The 16,429-nt window shown below is 39.5% G+C and overlaps 1 long non-coding RNA gene across 3 annotated transcripts in view; it reads left to right on the plus strand.

Moving 5' to 3' along the window:
• Positions 1–14,868, plus strand: part of LOC140733302 (uncharacterized) — an 81,027-nt gene extending 66,159 nt beyond the window's left edge. For 2 of the 3 annotated variants that reach the window (XR_012100261.1, XR_012100260.1), the window contains 3 exons: positions 2,742–2,849; positions 9,929–10,017; positions 10,985–14,868. This is a non-coding gene — a long non-coding RNA (uncharacterized lncRNA). Of the gene's footprint in view, positions 1–2,724; positions 2,850–9,928; positions 10,018–10,984 lie in introns of all 3 variants that reach the window. The other variant, XR_012100262.1, reaches the window with a different exon arrangement.
• Positions 14,869–16,429: the final 1,561 nt, after the last annotated feature.

A 16,429-nucleotide genomic window follows, 5' to 3' on the forward strand; every position in this document is an offset into this window, starting at 1 on the left:
CCTTCTTCATAATTGCATCAATATGTTGGGTCAGGGATAGATCTTATGAGATATCACCCAGAAACTTGAAGGACCTTGGTTTGACAATCCCTATACATCAAGTTATTGCACAAGAAGAATCATAGAAATTTCAAGTGAGCAGTAGGCCGCTATACCATTTCTGTAACAGGATTAGACATTCATTTATTGCTGCCCTGTAATCAGTCCAGGTGGATAGGATATGGACAGTGAGAACTCTACATATGTACAGTTCTGTGCAAAAGTCTTAGGTCCATATATATAGCTGTTTTTTTATATCTTTTCCTGCGTGGGTTAATTTTGATTTGATTTGAAGCACATGGTGGAGCGACATCTATCTATGTTCTCTCTTTATTTGCCCTTGAAACAGCCATATCTGTGGGTCTTAATTTTTGTTAATATTCAAAGGTCAAAGGTTCAAAGGTCCAATTTAATGTCAAAGAAATGTATACGATATACATCCTGAAATTCTTTTTCTTTGCAACCATCCTAAAAAACAGAGGAGTGCCCCAAAGAATGTTAGAACCCAAAGATCCCCCCAGCTCCCCTCCTTCCCACACATAAATGGCAAGAAGCAACGATCTGCCCTCCCCCACCAGCAAAGAACAGAGCATTGGCACCCGCCACTGAGCACTCAAGCGTGAGCAAAGAAATAACAAAGACACAGACTTGCAGTTACCCCAAAGACTTTGCGTTTCACCTGGTATACGACATTCCACAAACTCTCTCTCTCCCTAATAAGGGAGAAGGAGGTGTCATCGTTTTCCCAGTGAGCGGGGAGGCATAACAAGCAATTCACTGGTTTACGATGATAAAAGTCCATTATGTTGCTTTTATCGAGCTCAGTGTCTGAAGAGCTCAAAGATCTCAGGTCTCTGGGCACACAACTGTAGTTACTTCGAATCCCCTGACAACACACAGGTCTCCTGCCGTGACACCGATCTTCGATCCGCCTGTCTACAGAGCCCTGAGATCCTAGGCTTCCAGATCCGAGCCAGACTCTTGGCCGAGCCCTTGGCGTGCCGAACAATGGTCAATTATGAAACCCGAGAGTGGGTCCCATTTCCGCAAAGAACCACAGTCAGCATTGAACTCCAGGTCAGGGTCTTCAAAAGAACCCTGAAAGGGAAAAATAATGATATTAAAGATGGAAATAGAGCTGTTGGTAAACTTTTAAACTTAAATATTGGTAAACATATTGGTATTTCTCTATCAGACCAACATGTAATTGCATTTGTTGCATTATTAGCCAGAAGGGCTATTTTGTTGAAATGGAAAGATGTTTCTGCTCCTACTTTGATACAATGGTTCTCTCAGGTGATGCTATGTCTTAGTTTGGAGAAAATCAGAAGTTGAACTTTTGATCCTCGATTTGATTTTGAGAAAAGGTGGGATTCATTTGCCCGCTACTATAATCTGATTTGAGTTAATTAATATAGTTTCCTTCCGATTTTTGTTTAAATGGATTTGAGTTAGTGGATTGATGTTTTTCTTCTATGGAAGCTTGTATGATGCTTAGCTCCAGATTTGTGCTCCCAATGGGGTTTTATTTTTCATTTTTCTTTAGTTAGTAGGGTTTTTTTTTTCTTTTCTTTAAAATATTCTTAATTCTTTATTTTTTCTTATTGTTATTGATATATTGCTTAGCTTTGTTAATCAGTTATTTGCTAATTTAGTTCTTCATTGTACATAATGACATATTGACTTGATTACCTTAATGTTTTTTTTGCTGATCTTCAATAATAGTTAATAAAATAAATAAAAAAAATAAAAAAATACATTTAGAAGATTCGGTTCTGTGCAAAAGTTGTAGCCATCCTTGCTATATATTGTATATATGCCTTAAACCTTTGCACAGCAGATACTTCAGTGACGGCCATGTTCTTGATCTCCTGCGCCTTGATTGCTAACCCATTCTGAGTGGGCTGCTATTGCCATAATATTGACTGCTGGCGATAAAATCATAAAGACATTCATCGAGTTAAAAGCTCAGCAGCCATTGGCTGGGAAAGTCTTCCTGTACAGTTTAGCACATGCTTTAGATTAAAAGCAGTTACCAAGACTAACTCCAGTTTTGCTACATAAAAGAACATTTCAAATAAGAGGAAAATGATAATTAGATGATAATAATAAAGCTTTAAACACATTTATCAAGGTGCATGTTTTCCTCATAAATTTATGAACTGCTTCTTTTTGGGAGGTTGTGAACTGATCTTTTATCATAAAAGCATGATCGAAATGTGTCTTGGAAGAATACAACCATGCACTGAATATTTTCCTAAGCCAACTGCATAGGTTTGAGTTCAAGGCAATGATTGCATAAAGTGAGTAGATCTGGCTATATCTGGCTGGTCAGCTACAAGATTTAAATATTAAATATAACAAATTGAAAGATAATTATACAATACATTGATACTGAAGCTAAATTACTTTGGACAATGTCACTACGTTGTAGGCAGTATCATACAATGCATCAGTGATTAATTACCAGCATTGAAAGATATTAATTCCAGACTTCTATAATCATTGCATTGTTGTTAATAGAATCTGTGGATTGTGCCAGTGATTGCTTCGACATTAGGTATGCAGACAGAAATGCTTGGCATTAATGATAGATTTTGTGAAAATTACTTTAGTATTCTTTTTGTTGGCTTACATTAGCTGTAATTAAGCACTAGAGTTAAAATTTACATTCCATTATCACAGTTTATATTTTATTAAAGGAAGTGCATCTTGGAGAAACGAATAAGCCAGTTACAACTTGGACACTTGGCATGAACCTCGAGGTCAGCAAAATACTACAGAAGCTGCATTTCCCCTACCAAATGAAGGTATTCTTCTCTGGTTTTATTTTGCTCTGCTCTTTCTGCAAGCCCAAATATGATAATTAAGCAAAAATCTTTTTCAAAAATGCAATAATACGTAACAGGCATTCACCAGTATAAAAAGCTCTCTGAATGAGCAAATGAACGTGGAATTTCCAATGTCTTAAAGAAATTAAGTGATCTGCCAGCAGCATAAATAAGAATTAAAGAGTGTTTCCAGTATTTTCTGTTTCTGTTTCTGTTTCAAACAGAGAAATGCTGATTCCATAATGACAGGTTACATTATTGTGATTTATTCTTTACACAGATGAATGAATGCTAGTATGGGTCAGAGTATCATACCAGTGAGAAGCTGGCCAGTGCAATCAGTACAACTAGGTTTCACTGTCAGTTTAGCTAAATGAAATGCAATTTACTTTCACCCCCAATCCTACACTTCAAAAGAGCAGCCCAGCAATATTCAAAGTGTAGATTAACAAGCTTAAAAGTTAATGATCTTCACATTCTCATAAATTATAATAAAAGTATTTTGTGGTCTTCTCCAATGTCCACTGCCATATCAGAATGAGCTTATGAAATGTGCATTCTAGTGTCACTGAACATTTTATAAGTGAACCTCTGAAATCTTGGCTCTTCTCACCTCTTTGGGAATTTGACATTGCTTCCTGTTTTCACCTGCTCTCTGGTGCTTTGTGATTCACCCTGTGAATTTACCCCTGATTCATTATTCTTGCTTACCTCATGGATATGCTCAAATGCTATAAGCATTCTAACCCGTTCATTGATAGGATGTTAGATTTGCGCTGGAAGTGTTGTGTGCAGCTCTGGTCACCACACTGTATGAAGAATATGATTAAATTAGAGGGTGCAGAAAAAAAATCACAAGTATGTTACTTGGATTAAAGGGCTTGAGTTAGCAAGAAACATCAGATGGGCTAGGATCATTCTCCCCGGATCAAAGAAGGCTGAGAGTTGATATGATAGAGGTACAGTATATAAAATTATGAGAGGCATAGGTAAATTGGATAGCCAGTGTCTGCTTCCCACAGTACGGCTGACTAAAAGTAGAAGGTATAGGTTTAAGGTGGGGTGGGGGGGGGGGGGTGATCATTTAAAGGGATGAATTTTAAAAGGGATGGTGAGGGATAGCTGATAGCAGGAATGAGCTACCAGAGGAGTTGGTGGAGTCTGGAACAACAGCAACATTTAAAAGGCATTCCCTGGATAGGTACTCGAATGAGAGGACAATTGGAATGAATGCAGGCAAAATGGAATAGTATGGATGGGCATGATGGTGAGCATAGGCACGATTAGCTCTAAGGCCCCTCTCTGTGCTGTACGACTCCATTACCTGAATTTGACTTCAAAGGAGCTAAATAGTTGCAGAACTTAAACTGAAGATTTGCCCTCAACCTTTCAGAACCTTGCTAGCAACAAGTCTCCCAGACTTCTCTTACCATGAAACTAGTCAAAATACTTCTTTTATAATTTCACTGTTCTCTGTATTCTTATCAGAGCACTATAAAATTTTTGATTAACACTTCTGTTATGCAGTTTGATTTGTTGATAATTACTCGGCAAAATCTGAACCTATTGAGGATTGATTTTTCTTTCTCACTGTCTGCAGCTTTTTCAACACTCTTCATGAAGTGTGAATGGTACTCCATCCTATGTGTAATGCTCTGGTGTATTGCATTTCATCTGACAATCTTGGGTCAAATTGGCAAAGTGTTTGCCATATGCAGTAGTTTCTGTGTTCAGTCTTTAATTACGTTGTTTCCCCTAATATTGCATGTATTATTAATTTAATTAAACTATGTTATGTTTCAGAATTATCAATCTAAATTATGAATTAGGTCCCCCCGCATTGATCAACAGGCAATCAACGACAGCAATGATCTCTCTTCATGATGTTGTCCCTCAGAGTTTGGGAGATTGCTTGTGTTATTGGTAACTTAGCAAGGGCCTATAAAAAGAAGGGAGTTGTAAGCAGAGGGTTCATTGTGGGAGTGGGCTGGTGCAAGACTGGTCAGGTTTTGGCTTAACAGATTTTAGTGAGAATAGGTGGAGGCTACGAATACTGGGTATTTGGAATCATTTCATTGATTGTAGAATATTTTAAGAAGTTAGAGCCAAAGGTATAACAAGTGTAGGCAGGATGGTAGTTTAGGCAGTGACATGCTGCTCCTGTAAGATGTGCGATTGCAGGGTACCTAATGGTCTATCAGATGACTACATCTGCAGGAATCGCACCCAATTTCAGCTCCTGACTGGAAGTGGAACTGGAGCTGGATGTGCTCAGGATTATCTGGGACACTGAAAACCTCATGAATGAAACACTTACCCAGAGTTCAGGCTACAGATAGTAGATGGGTGACCACCAGGAGAAGTAAGGGTAAGTGCAGGATTCCCTTGTGGCCATTCCCCTTTGGATACTACTGGGGGGGTGGGGTGGTTGTGTGGAGAGATGACCAATCAGAGCACAGCAGCAGCCAGACTAGTGGCACTATAGCTAACTCTGAGGCTCAGCAGGGGAGGGTAAAGTCTGGTAGGGCAATAGTGATAGGAGACTTGATAGGGGAATGGACAGGAGATCCTGTGGTCCCAAAAAAGATGCCAGAATGGTGTGTTGCTTCCTAGGTGCTAGGATCAAGGATGTCTCAGAGCAGCTGCAGAATATTCTCATAGTGACAGAGAGCAGCAAGAGATTGTGGTGAACGTTGGTGTCAATGACATTGTTAGGGAGACATTCAGTATAGGGAGTCAGGGAAGAAGCTGAAGACCGGGACCTCCTAGGTAGTAATCTCTGAGTTACTCCCAGTGCCACATGCTAGTCAGGGCAGGAATGGGATGGTAGCGCCGATGAATGAGTGGCTGAGGATCTGATGCAGGGGGCAGGGTTTCAGATTTATGGATCATTGGGTCTCTTCTGGGGAAGATATGACCTGTACAAAAGGGATGGTTTACACATGAACCCAAGGGGGATCAATATCCTTGTGGGCTGGTTTGCTAGAGCTCTTGGGGATGGTTTAAACAAATTGGCAGGGGCATGGGAAACAAAGTAATAGGGGATGGGTTGAAGTATAACATGGGGGAAAAATCAAAAAGGGTGATGAATACAGGACTGAAGATGTATTTTTGTATGCACACAGTATAGAGAACCATAGAACCATCGAACATAGAACATAGAACCATAGGGGAGGCAGGTAGGTGGGGGGGGGGGTTGGTGGGGTGGCTCTGTTGGTAAAAAAATGACATGAAATCCTTAGAAAGAAGTGACATAATCCTTGTGGGTAGAGTTAAGAAACTGCAAGGGTAAAAAGACCATGATGGGTGTTATATACAGGCCTCCAATTCATAACCAAGATGAGGGATATAAATTACAATGTGAGAGAGAAAAGGCATGTAAAAAGGTCAATGTTATGCTAGTCAAAGTGGATTTCCTGACGAAGGGTCTCAGCCTGAAACGTCGACAGTGCTTCTCCTTATAGATGCTGCCTGACCTGCTGTGTTCTACCAGCATTTTGTGTGTGTTGTTTGAATTTCCAGCATCTGCAGATTTCCTCGTTTTTAAGGTTGAGCCCACTGGGGAGAAAGCAATTTTCGATTGGGTGTTATGTAATGAGCCAGATTTACTTCAGGAGCTGAAGGTAAAGGAACCCTAAGGGGTGTGATATTCTGATAGAATTCACGCTGCAGTTTGAGAGGGAGAAGATAACGTCAGATGTATCAATATTACAGTGGGTAAAGGGAATTACAGGGGCATGATAGAGGAGCTGGCCAAAGTTGATTAGAACAGGACACAGTCGGGGATGATGACAGAACAGCAATGGAAGGTGCAGGATAGATACATCCCAAGATGAAGAAGTGTTCTAAAGGGAGGATGAGGCTACTGTTGGTGACAAAGGAAGTCAAAAAAAGCATAAAAGGAAAAGAGAAGGCATATAATGTGATAAAAATTAGTGGGAAGATAGAGGATTGGGAAGCTTTTAAAAACCAACAGAAGTCAACTAAGAAAAACCACAAGGAGAGAAAAGATGAAATATGCAGTTAAGTGAGCCGATAATATAGAGATACAAAATGTTTTCAGATATATGAAGAGGAAAAGAGGCGAGGGTGGATATCAGATACTGGAAAATGACACTGGAGAGTTAGTAATGGGGGATAAAGAAACGACAGGTGATTTTAATAAGTATTTTGCATCAGTGTTCACTGTGGAAGACACGAGTAGTGTACCAGAATTTCAAGATGGTCAGGGACAGAAGTAAGTGTAGTTGATATTACTAAGGAGAAGGTGTTTGGGAAGCTGAAAGATCTAAAGGTCAGTAAGTCACCTGGACCAGATGGACTACACCCCAAGGTTCTGAAAGAGGTAGCTGAAAAGGCATTAATAATGATCTCTCAAGAATCACTAGATTCTGGAATGGTTCCAGAGGACTGGATCATTGCAAATGTCACTCCATCTTTAAAGGAGAGATGTTGAAGAAAGGAAATTAGAGGCCAGTTATCGTAACTTCAGTGGTTGGAAAGATATTGGAGTCCATTGCTAAGGATGGGTTTTGGGAACTTAGATGCACATGACCAAAGGCAGCATGGTTTCATTTAGGGGAAATCTTGCCTGACATATCTGTTGAAATTCTGTGAGAAAATAATAGGATGGACAAAGGAAAGTCAGTGGATTTTCAGAAGGCCTTTGAGAAGTTGCCACACATGAGGCTGCTTAACAGGATAAGAGCCCATGATATTACAGGAAATATACTAGCATGGATAGAAGTTTGGCTGACTGGCAGGAGACTAATTTTGGGAATAAAGGGGGCCTTTTCTGGTTGGTTACCGGTGATTAATTTTGTTCCACAGGGATCGGTACTGGGACTGCTTGTTTTCATATCGTATGTCAATGATTTGGGAGGTGAATTGATGGCTTTGTGGCCAAGTTTGCAGATGTTACAAAGGTAGGTGGAGGGGCAGGTAGTGATGAGGAAGCAGGGAGTTTGCTGAAGATGGACTTAGCTTGGAAGAATGGGCAAAGAAGTAGCAGAAGGAATATACTGTAGGGAAGTGTATGGTCATGCACTTTGGTAGAAGAAATAAAAGTGTAGACTATTTTCTAAATGAAGAGGAAATTCAAAGATCTGAGATGCAAAGAGATTTGGGATTCCTTGTGCGGGATTCCCTAAAGGTTAACTTGTAGATCAAGTTGGTGGTAAGAAAGGCAACTGCAATATTAGCATTCATTTCAAAATCTACAATATTAGAGCAAGAATGGAATGCTGAGGTTTTATAAGGTGTTGTTCAGTCCACACCAGGAGCATTGTAAGCGGTTTGGGGCCCCTTTTCTATAAAAAAGATGTGCTGGCATTGGAGGGTCCAGAGGAGGTTCATGAAAATTATTCTGGAAATGAAGGGGTTAACATATGAGGAGCGTATGATTGCTCTGGGCCTGTACTTGATGCTTAGAAGAATGAGGGGGCCCTCATTGAAATTGATTGATTCTTGAAAGGCCTAGATAGAATGGATGTGGGGAAGATGGTTCCTATAGTGGGTGAGTCTATGCCAAAGAGCACAGCCTCAGAATAGAGAGATGTCCATATAGAACAGAGATGAGGAGGAATTTCTTTAGCCAGAGAGTGGTGAGTCTGTGGTATTCATTGCCCCAGATGGTTGTGGAGGCCAAGTCATTGCGTATATTTGAAGTTCTTGGTTCGTCAGCCGTCAAAGGTTATGAGCAGGAGGCAGGAGAATGGGATTGAGAGCGATAATAAATCAGCATTGATGGAATGGCAGCGCTGTCTTGATCAGCTGAATGGCCTAATTCTGCTCCTATGTCATATGCTCTTAAGAAAATCTTTGTGCATATTAATCTACAGCTGTTTTTGTTTTGCAATTGCTCTTCTCGCATATTGTTTTCTTTTGCTCGTGATTTCATGATCTATTACCTCTTGTGCTCCAGTGTCTTAGTGAATCCTAGCTGCACTTTCTTCATGTGTTGTCTTTCCTGTTGTGGTAACCAGAAATGCACATAATACTCAGGCTATGCCTAACCAGTGTTTTATAAAGTTGTACCAAGGCATTCCTATTTTTACGTGCCATGACGCAGCTAATGAAGGCAAACATCTCGTATGCTTTCATTGCCACCCTATCTACCTGTGCTGCCAACTTCAGGGATCTTTGAGTTTGTTCGTTTTCCCTCCACCATTTGTTTTGTTTATTCTACACTTACAAGGCCCTCACTTTGCAAAGAGTACGTCACTACGCAACTATCAATATTAAGCTTCATCTACTTTGGGGAAATAATTAGAATGCACTTGATTGAATAAATAGATTGTGTTGTAACATTTATGATGTTACAAACTTAAGCTGCCTGTTTTATAAAACAAAAGCCTGCACTTATATTATGCCCTTCCACTTACCAATGTCTTTAATCATTTAATAGGCAATAATGTATTCTTGGAATGTAAGTAAATGAGATGTTGCAGTCCATGTGCACACTAGCTAAGGGAATTGATCCAATAGTCTGATGTTGGTTAATGTATAAAAGTTTGGCTTGGACAAATCATTAGAACAATTTCCCTATTTATTGAACATCACTGCAGAATACTTAAATAAGCTTGGGAGGTCAAATGAGACTTTGGCTTGATGTCTCATCTGTAGGTCAGTGCCTCAGACTGTGCAGCTCTCTCATAGTGGAGTAACCCCTTCATCCTATATCATTTTCTTTTCGATTTTTTTAAAAATCACTTGTAATTACCAACTCGGCAATCTCGATCAAAGCTAACATAAGGGAGCATGAAACTAAATAAACACCTGCAATAGTATTCAGTTTTCTGATCATATTACTCCAAGGTTAAGCTTCTTTACACATCAGATCTGTCTCACATATTTTACATAGTGTGTTAATGCAAAATGAGGATCACATTGTAAGAGCATTTCTCAAACAGACAGGAAATGGAGATTCTTAGGATAAGTTACAGCCTTATGCCTTTGGGTTAGGTTATTATTGGCCCCTCCACTGTGTAAACATGAAATAGATTAAATCTGAATAAAATCTAATTAAATTTTGACATAGGTGTCTATTTGATTGGCAGTGCTGATGCTGACAGGTTCTGGGATCCAATGAGCATGCCAGAAGTCTGAGTGATGGGCTGCTGTGGAACTTCCAAGTTCACACATGACTGTGAGTATTAAAAACAGTTGTGTATAATGAAAAAGGTTTCACGATGCAGAACTTTGTTGAAAATCTTAGAATTTTTTATTAGCTGATGCAACAAAACTGGGTCAGTACAGGAAACAGGTGTGAGGCTGAAAAAAGAAGTATAGAAAGAATTACTTCAGCTGATTTTCTAGTCCTTGACGAAGCTAATGTTGTAAAGGGTCTATTGAAAAGCACTTACTAAGAATAGGCTGTCATTGCCCTGATTTCATTTTTACTAAATGTATTTATGAAACATTTTCAAAGGTCATGGGGTTATCGTAAAACAATGTTTGGCAAACTTCTATAAATTTTTACAAGCATACAGTGTACAACTGAAACAGATGCAGTCATCCTGATGAAATGATCTACATCTATAACCAAACAATGTAAAGACTAACCAAGTACTTTTCCTATTCAACAAGATATCTGGATTTTCCATCCTTGGTCTTGATCAGAAAATTATAGCTTCGAGCTCTACTCTGGGACTGGTGTTCATGACATAAGCTGACTTTCAGCCGAGGCTCTCAGGGAGCTGCTGAGTATAAAATGTGGATTGAATGCTCCTGTTATTTAAGCCCTATAGGTGCCATTGGGATGCCGATGTGGTATCTGCAGCAGGTGAGCAAAGGTGTAGCGTGAGTCTCTCACTACTTTGGTGGAGAAAGTATCTGCACACTTATGTAGAGCATTTAGCAGAAGTCACAAAGTCATGCTATGAATTAATATGCAATACAAAGTTGGTACCTGCAATGTCATTTTGAGGTCAATGCTAAGCTGATTCTCTCTTAAATTTACATGGATGAACATCCATTTGGCAGCAGGAAGAACCTTTCACCAATGCTAGCTATTTAAGGGAATTATGCTTATAGATTAGTTGAGAGCTGACTTTTTCCTGGCTTGCATTATGACTCTAAAAGTGATCAATTTTTTTCACCTATTTTTTTTCCAGTTGCAGATGATTACAAAGTGTGGTGTGGAGGAAACTAAAAGATATTTTGCTGACTTCAAACCTTCTGGACAAATCTGTAATGTAACAACATAGAAAACAGAAGCAGGAGTGAGCCAGATGTTCCCTCAATCCTGTTCTGCCATTCAGTAAAATCCTGGCTGATTTGATCATGCCTTCAGTTCTAGTTTCCTGCTTGTTTCCCACAATCCTTGATTCCACAATTGCTGAAAATTCCATCTGTCCCTATGACATCAACAGATTCTTCTGTATTGCTGTTTTTTTAAGGCAAATAACTAGGTGAGAACTTTAGATCAAATATCCCCTATTGAAAGTGAGCAAGTTAACAACATTCAACTAACAAATCGTGGGTGACACAACAATATATCAAAAGTCATACCACATAGTTCTTAAAGCTGTATGTACAGCAAATGCATACTGTACTACTTCTCAAAACCATAACTGCAAAAGCTATCTACATATAATAAACTATTTTATCAATGAATTATTTCTATACAGTTGATTTATGTAATATGATTTATATTTCTATAAGTGAGGTAGAGCCACTACACCATGGGTGGTGAAATTGCAGGCCATCTTTGGTTAACCAAAAATGGAAATATAAAATTAAACTACTAATTATTTGCAAACTCAATTGTAAATCTATCCATTTTCTAATCTCTTCAACTCCAACTGTATGATATAAACTAAATTAACATTAACTAGTACATCCACTAATTATTGCAGTAATTGCAACTGTACTTTATATCTGAAGTAATTTCACAAACACAAAGATAACAATTTCTAACATGGAATGTTCTTTGATGCTCATACAACAAAGTTTGCAAGTCTTTTGAAAGACACTCCTTCAGCAAACAGTAAAAATCTCTCAGGTTTAGAGAAACACCCTTATGTTATTTTAATATCCTCTGGAGATATGTATATGCTTAATTGATTTTCGCAGTTTAAACACAACTTTGTGCCGATGGGCATCCCCCTTTATTATATTCATTACTTATTTAGGATATTGGCATCACTGGAAAGGCCAGTACTTGAAAAGTAAGTGACAATGATGAGGCTTGCTAGTGACTTGTAAGTGAGATTTCGGAGAACAATTTTTAAGAATTTCCCTGGAGTCACATACAGACTAGACCAGAAAATGATGGGCCAGGTGGATTTTCACAACAAAACTAGTAATTGCTGTTAGAATGACCACTTGTCGTTTCAAATTTCAGATCCCACCCTATTAACTGAGTTAAATTGGCATACAGTAGTTCCCCTGGTGGGGTACACACCCAAGTTTTTTAAATTGCTTGCCCTTTTCCTAGGATTGGGGAAATCAAGAACTAGAGGGCATAGGTTTAAGGAAAAGATTCAAAAAGAGCCCAAGGGGCCTTTTATTTACTCCAAGAGTGACACTTACGTGAAATGAGCTGCCAGAAGAAGTGGTTGAGGCAGAAACATTAACAACATTTGAAAGACACTGGGACAGGTAAGTGGATAAGAGAGGTTTCGAGGGACATAAATGGGCAAATTGGACTAGGTTAGATGGGCATCTTGGTTGGCATGGACCAGCTGGGTCAAAGTCTGCTTCCGTGTTGCATGATTTCATAACTCAGGTAACGTGCACTGCACTACCACTGTAACTGCATCCTAAAATTACCTTTTCATACATTATTGTGCAGTTTCAATTTCTGGCTTTGCTTCTCTCAAGGAAATCTTGTAGTTATTTGTTACGTTCAATTTCTGGCCTAAACCTCCACCATTCTTTGTGTGGGCTCACCGCAGAGTCTATCTGTACCAATGCTAATGCAACTTACTTCCATGGAGAGAGCCTCCCCAGACAAACGTTTGCTCATCTTCTCCAATACTGGGCTACCGAATTTTTATTCTCAATGACTTTAACTATCAGAAAGAACAGCTGGTCAGCCCAGTGCAGCTATGCCTGTGACATCATGGAATTTCTTGAACTTACCAAACCTGTACACTTAATGAGTGAGACCATTGTACCTCACAAGGCTGTGTGATCTTGGGACTTTATCACTGACTGGTGTTGCAGTTCCCTGAAATAACATTCCTTGAGCTCAAGGATCTCAATGCACTTGACACCCATATATGCAGTCATACAGTTGTGGCCCATCTACAATAAGGAAAAAATTTACATGATTCTGGAAAAATTAGGGGTTGCACTTATATAGAAATGGTCTACGGCACTACAGTCTACCATCACTCCAGGACAAAGAAATAGGCAGGATAATTCATTAAGGAAATTACCCACCTTGCAGATTGTGCTTTCGAAAAGCATCCTTCTGGAAAGTGCTAAAGGGCCATTAAAACAAAATCTCCATGCCATCTTGAAATTTTCTTCCCCAGGCAGTTAATCTGATCCACCATTCTAGTTAGCTCTCCTCTATTACCCCACCCCCGTCATTGCACTGCTCTGTAAACATTTTAAACAATTTTTTGTAATGCTGTTTACATTGTAAATACGTGCTGGTATTTATGTATTTATGCAATTTATTCTACATCTGTACTTGAACCTCTAACTTTATTTTTATACAGTTCTTAATTCTTTATAATTGTTGAATGTTGTTGCTTTTTGTTGCATGTCACACGCTGACCAATACACCATAGCAAATTTTTAATACATGTATGGTGAATAAAGTTGATCCTCGGTGGTACAGACTTGACAGCAGTAACCATTCTGTTATTCTGTCTCTACTTTCAACCCAACAGTTTGCTGCACCAGTTTACTCAGGCTCCTCAAAAAATTTTTTAAATAATTTCAGTATGCAGCACATGCCCTACAGCCAACCAGCTTGCAGCAGTATCAGGGACATGCTGAACATGGTATTTTCAATGAAAACTACTGATGTACTATTAATCATTCCCTTTAACCAGCTTCCCCTCTTTGCTCTCTGGTGAGAGCGACTGGATGGAATCACATTGGGGTTGCTTCTCCCTTTCATCTGAAGACCATATGAACAGAATTAGGCTATTTGGCCTATCGAGCCTGCTCTGCCATTCAATCATGGCTGATCCTTTTTTTCCCTCCTCAGCCCCACTCCCTGGCCTTCTTCCCATAATCTTTGATGCAATATCCAATCAAGAACCTATCAAGCTCTGCCTTAAGTACACCCAATGACCTGGCCTCCACAGCTGCCTATGGTAATAAATTCCACAAATTCACCACTCCCTGGCTAAAGAAATGTCTCTGCATTTCTGTTTTAAATCAACACCCCTCTATCCTGAGGTTGTGCCCCTTGTCCTAGATTCCCCCATCACAGAAACATCCTTTTGACATCTACTCTGCCTAGGCCTTTCAACATATGCAAGGTTTCAATAAGACTGCCCCCCCCCATCCTTCTAAATTCCTGCGAGTACAGACCCAGAGCTATCAAACGTTTCTTGAATGATAACCCTTTCATTCCTGAAATCATCCTTGTGAACCTCCTACGAACCCTCTCCAATGCCAGCACATCTTCTCTTAGATGAGAAGCCAAAAACTGTTCGCAATACTCGAGGTGAGGTCTCACCATTGCTTTATAAAGCCTCAGCATCACAGCCCAGCTCTTGTATTCTAGACCTCTTGAAATTAATGCTAAAATTGCATTTTCCTTCCTCACCACTGACTTTACCTGCAAGTTAATCTTTAGGTTGTTCTGCACAAGGACTCCAAAGTCCATTTGCATCTCAGATTTTTGGATTTTCTCCCTGTTTTGAAAATAGTCTGCAGATTTATTTCTACTACCAAAGTGCATGACCATGCATTTTCCAACATTGTATTTCACTTGCCATTCTCTTGCTCATTCTCCTAATCTGTCTTTGTCCTTCTGCAGCCTACCTGTTTCCTCAACACTACCTACCCCTCCAGCAATCTTCGTATCATCTGCAAACTTGGCTCCAAAGCCATCATCTAAATGATTGATATATAGCATGAAAAAAAGCGGTCCCAACACTGTCCCCTGCGGAACACCACTATGCACTGGTAACCAACCAGAAAAGGATCTTTTTATTTCCACTCACTGCCTCCTGCCAATCAGCCAATGCTCTAACCATGCCAGTAACTTTCTTGTAATACCATGGGCTTTTAACTTGGTAAGCAGCCACACGTGTAGCACCTTGTCAAAGGCCTTCTGAAAGTCCACATATACAACATCCACTGCATCCCCTTTATCTATCCTACGTGTAATCTCCTCAAAGACTTCCAGCAGGTTCATCAGGCAAGATTTTCCCTTGAGGAAACCATGCTGGCTTTGTCCTATCTTGTCCTGTGTCTCCCAACTACTTCATCACCTCATCCTTAACAGTTGACTCCACCCAGAAAACACAGCCTTTTCACCTTGTGCATTTATATGACTCTTATATGTTTTTCACAGAGGTGCTTGTAGCATCTACATGGCTCAGCCATGAAAAACACCACAAGCCATTAACACCACTATGGGCTTGCTCTTTGCCTGACCATCAGAGTTGTGGTCTTGGTGATTGCCATACTTTTTAATGGGTTCTTCTGCTTGCAAATTCCAGTATATTTCTGTTGGCAATGTTCGTTCATGGAAGGAAGAACTTCAGTGACTGGTAGTAAAACTGACAAGTGTTTTATTCATTCTTGGTTTTATATATGTAAGTTGCAGCATTTGCTTGAAACTGGAGAATTGTTTAAAATGAGCTGTGGAGGTCACTCGCACTTCTAAGCATTTTAATACCAACTTGCAATTTTATAATGTTCTTCATGTGCAGGAAATATCAAAATGCTTTCAGTAAATATAAGGGATATCTTGTGGCCAACCATCTACTATGATTTATATTTCTACAAGTGAGGCAGAGCCACTACATCATGGGTGATGAAATTGCAAGCTAGCTTTGGTTAGCCTCATGAATGAAAATATAAATTATACTGAACTGCTGGCTGATAGGTCCAGTGCATAACAGGGTAGAGTACATGATGAGTTACCAGAGAAAGAAGCAAAGACATTACATTTAAATAGCACCATGTGCTATTGTTTTAAACAATTAATGTTCAATAAATTAGTCCTGAAATCACTTCTGATAATGTGGCAAGTGTGGCAGTCATTTTGTACAAAGTGGGAATAACAACTAAGGTCAATGACAAATCAGTCTGTTTCCTCACCTTGTTTTTGAGGATGGCATTTGGAGTATTTGCAGTTTACTACTTGAAGAGATTGTGAGATACTGGTTTAATGCTAAGGTGGTTTAATGCCAACATGCTGCTGGTGAAACACAGTGACACTTTGTGAGCAGCTTAAAAAACTTCTAAATACATTTCTTCTGAACTCTGCAATCTGCAGCCTGTAATTTACCTTCAATTAACACACTTTTGAGCTGCCTTAACAAGCTGGCAATTTCACGATCTTCTGAAGGGCACTGTGCACTTAATTCACAGGAGTACATACATGGCACCCTTAAGCAGATGAAGGATCATTGCCA

Source organism: Hemitrygon akajei, chromosome 9 (genome assembly GCF_048418815.1).
Source record: "Hemitrygon akajei chromosome 9, sHemAka1.3, whole genome shotgun sequence".
Taxonomy (NCBI): Eukaryota; Metazoa; Chordata; class Chondrichthyes; order Myliobatiformes; family Dasyatidae; genus Hemitrygon; species Hemitrygon akajei.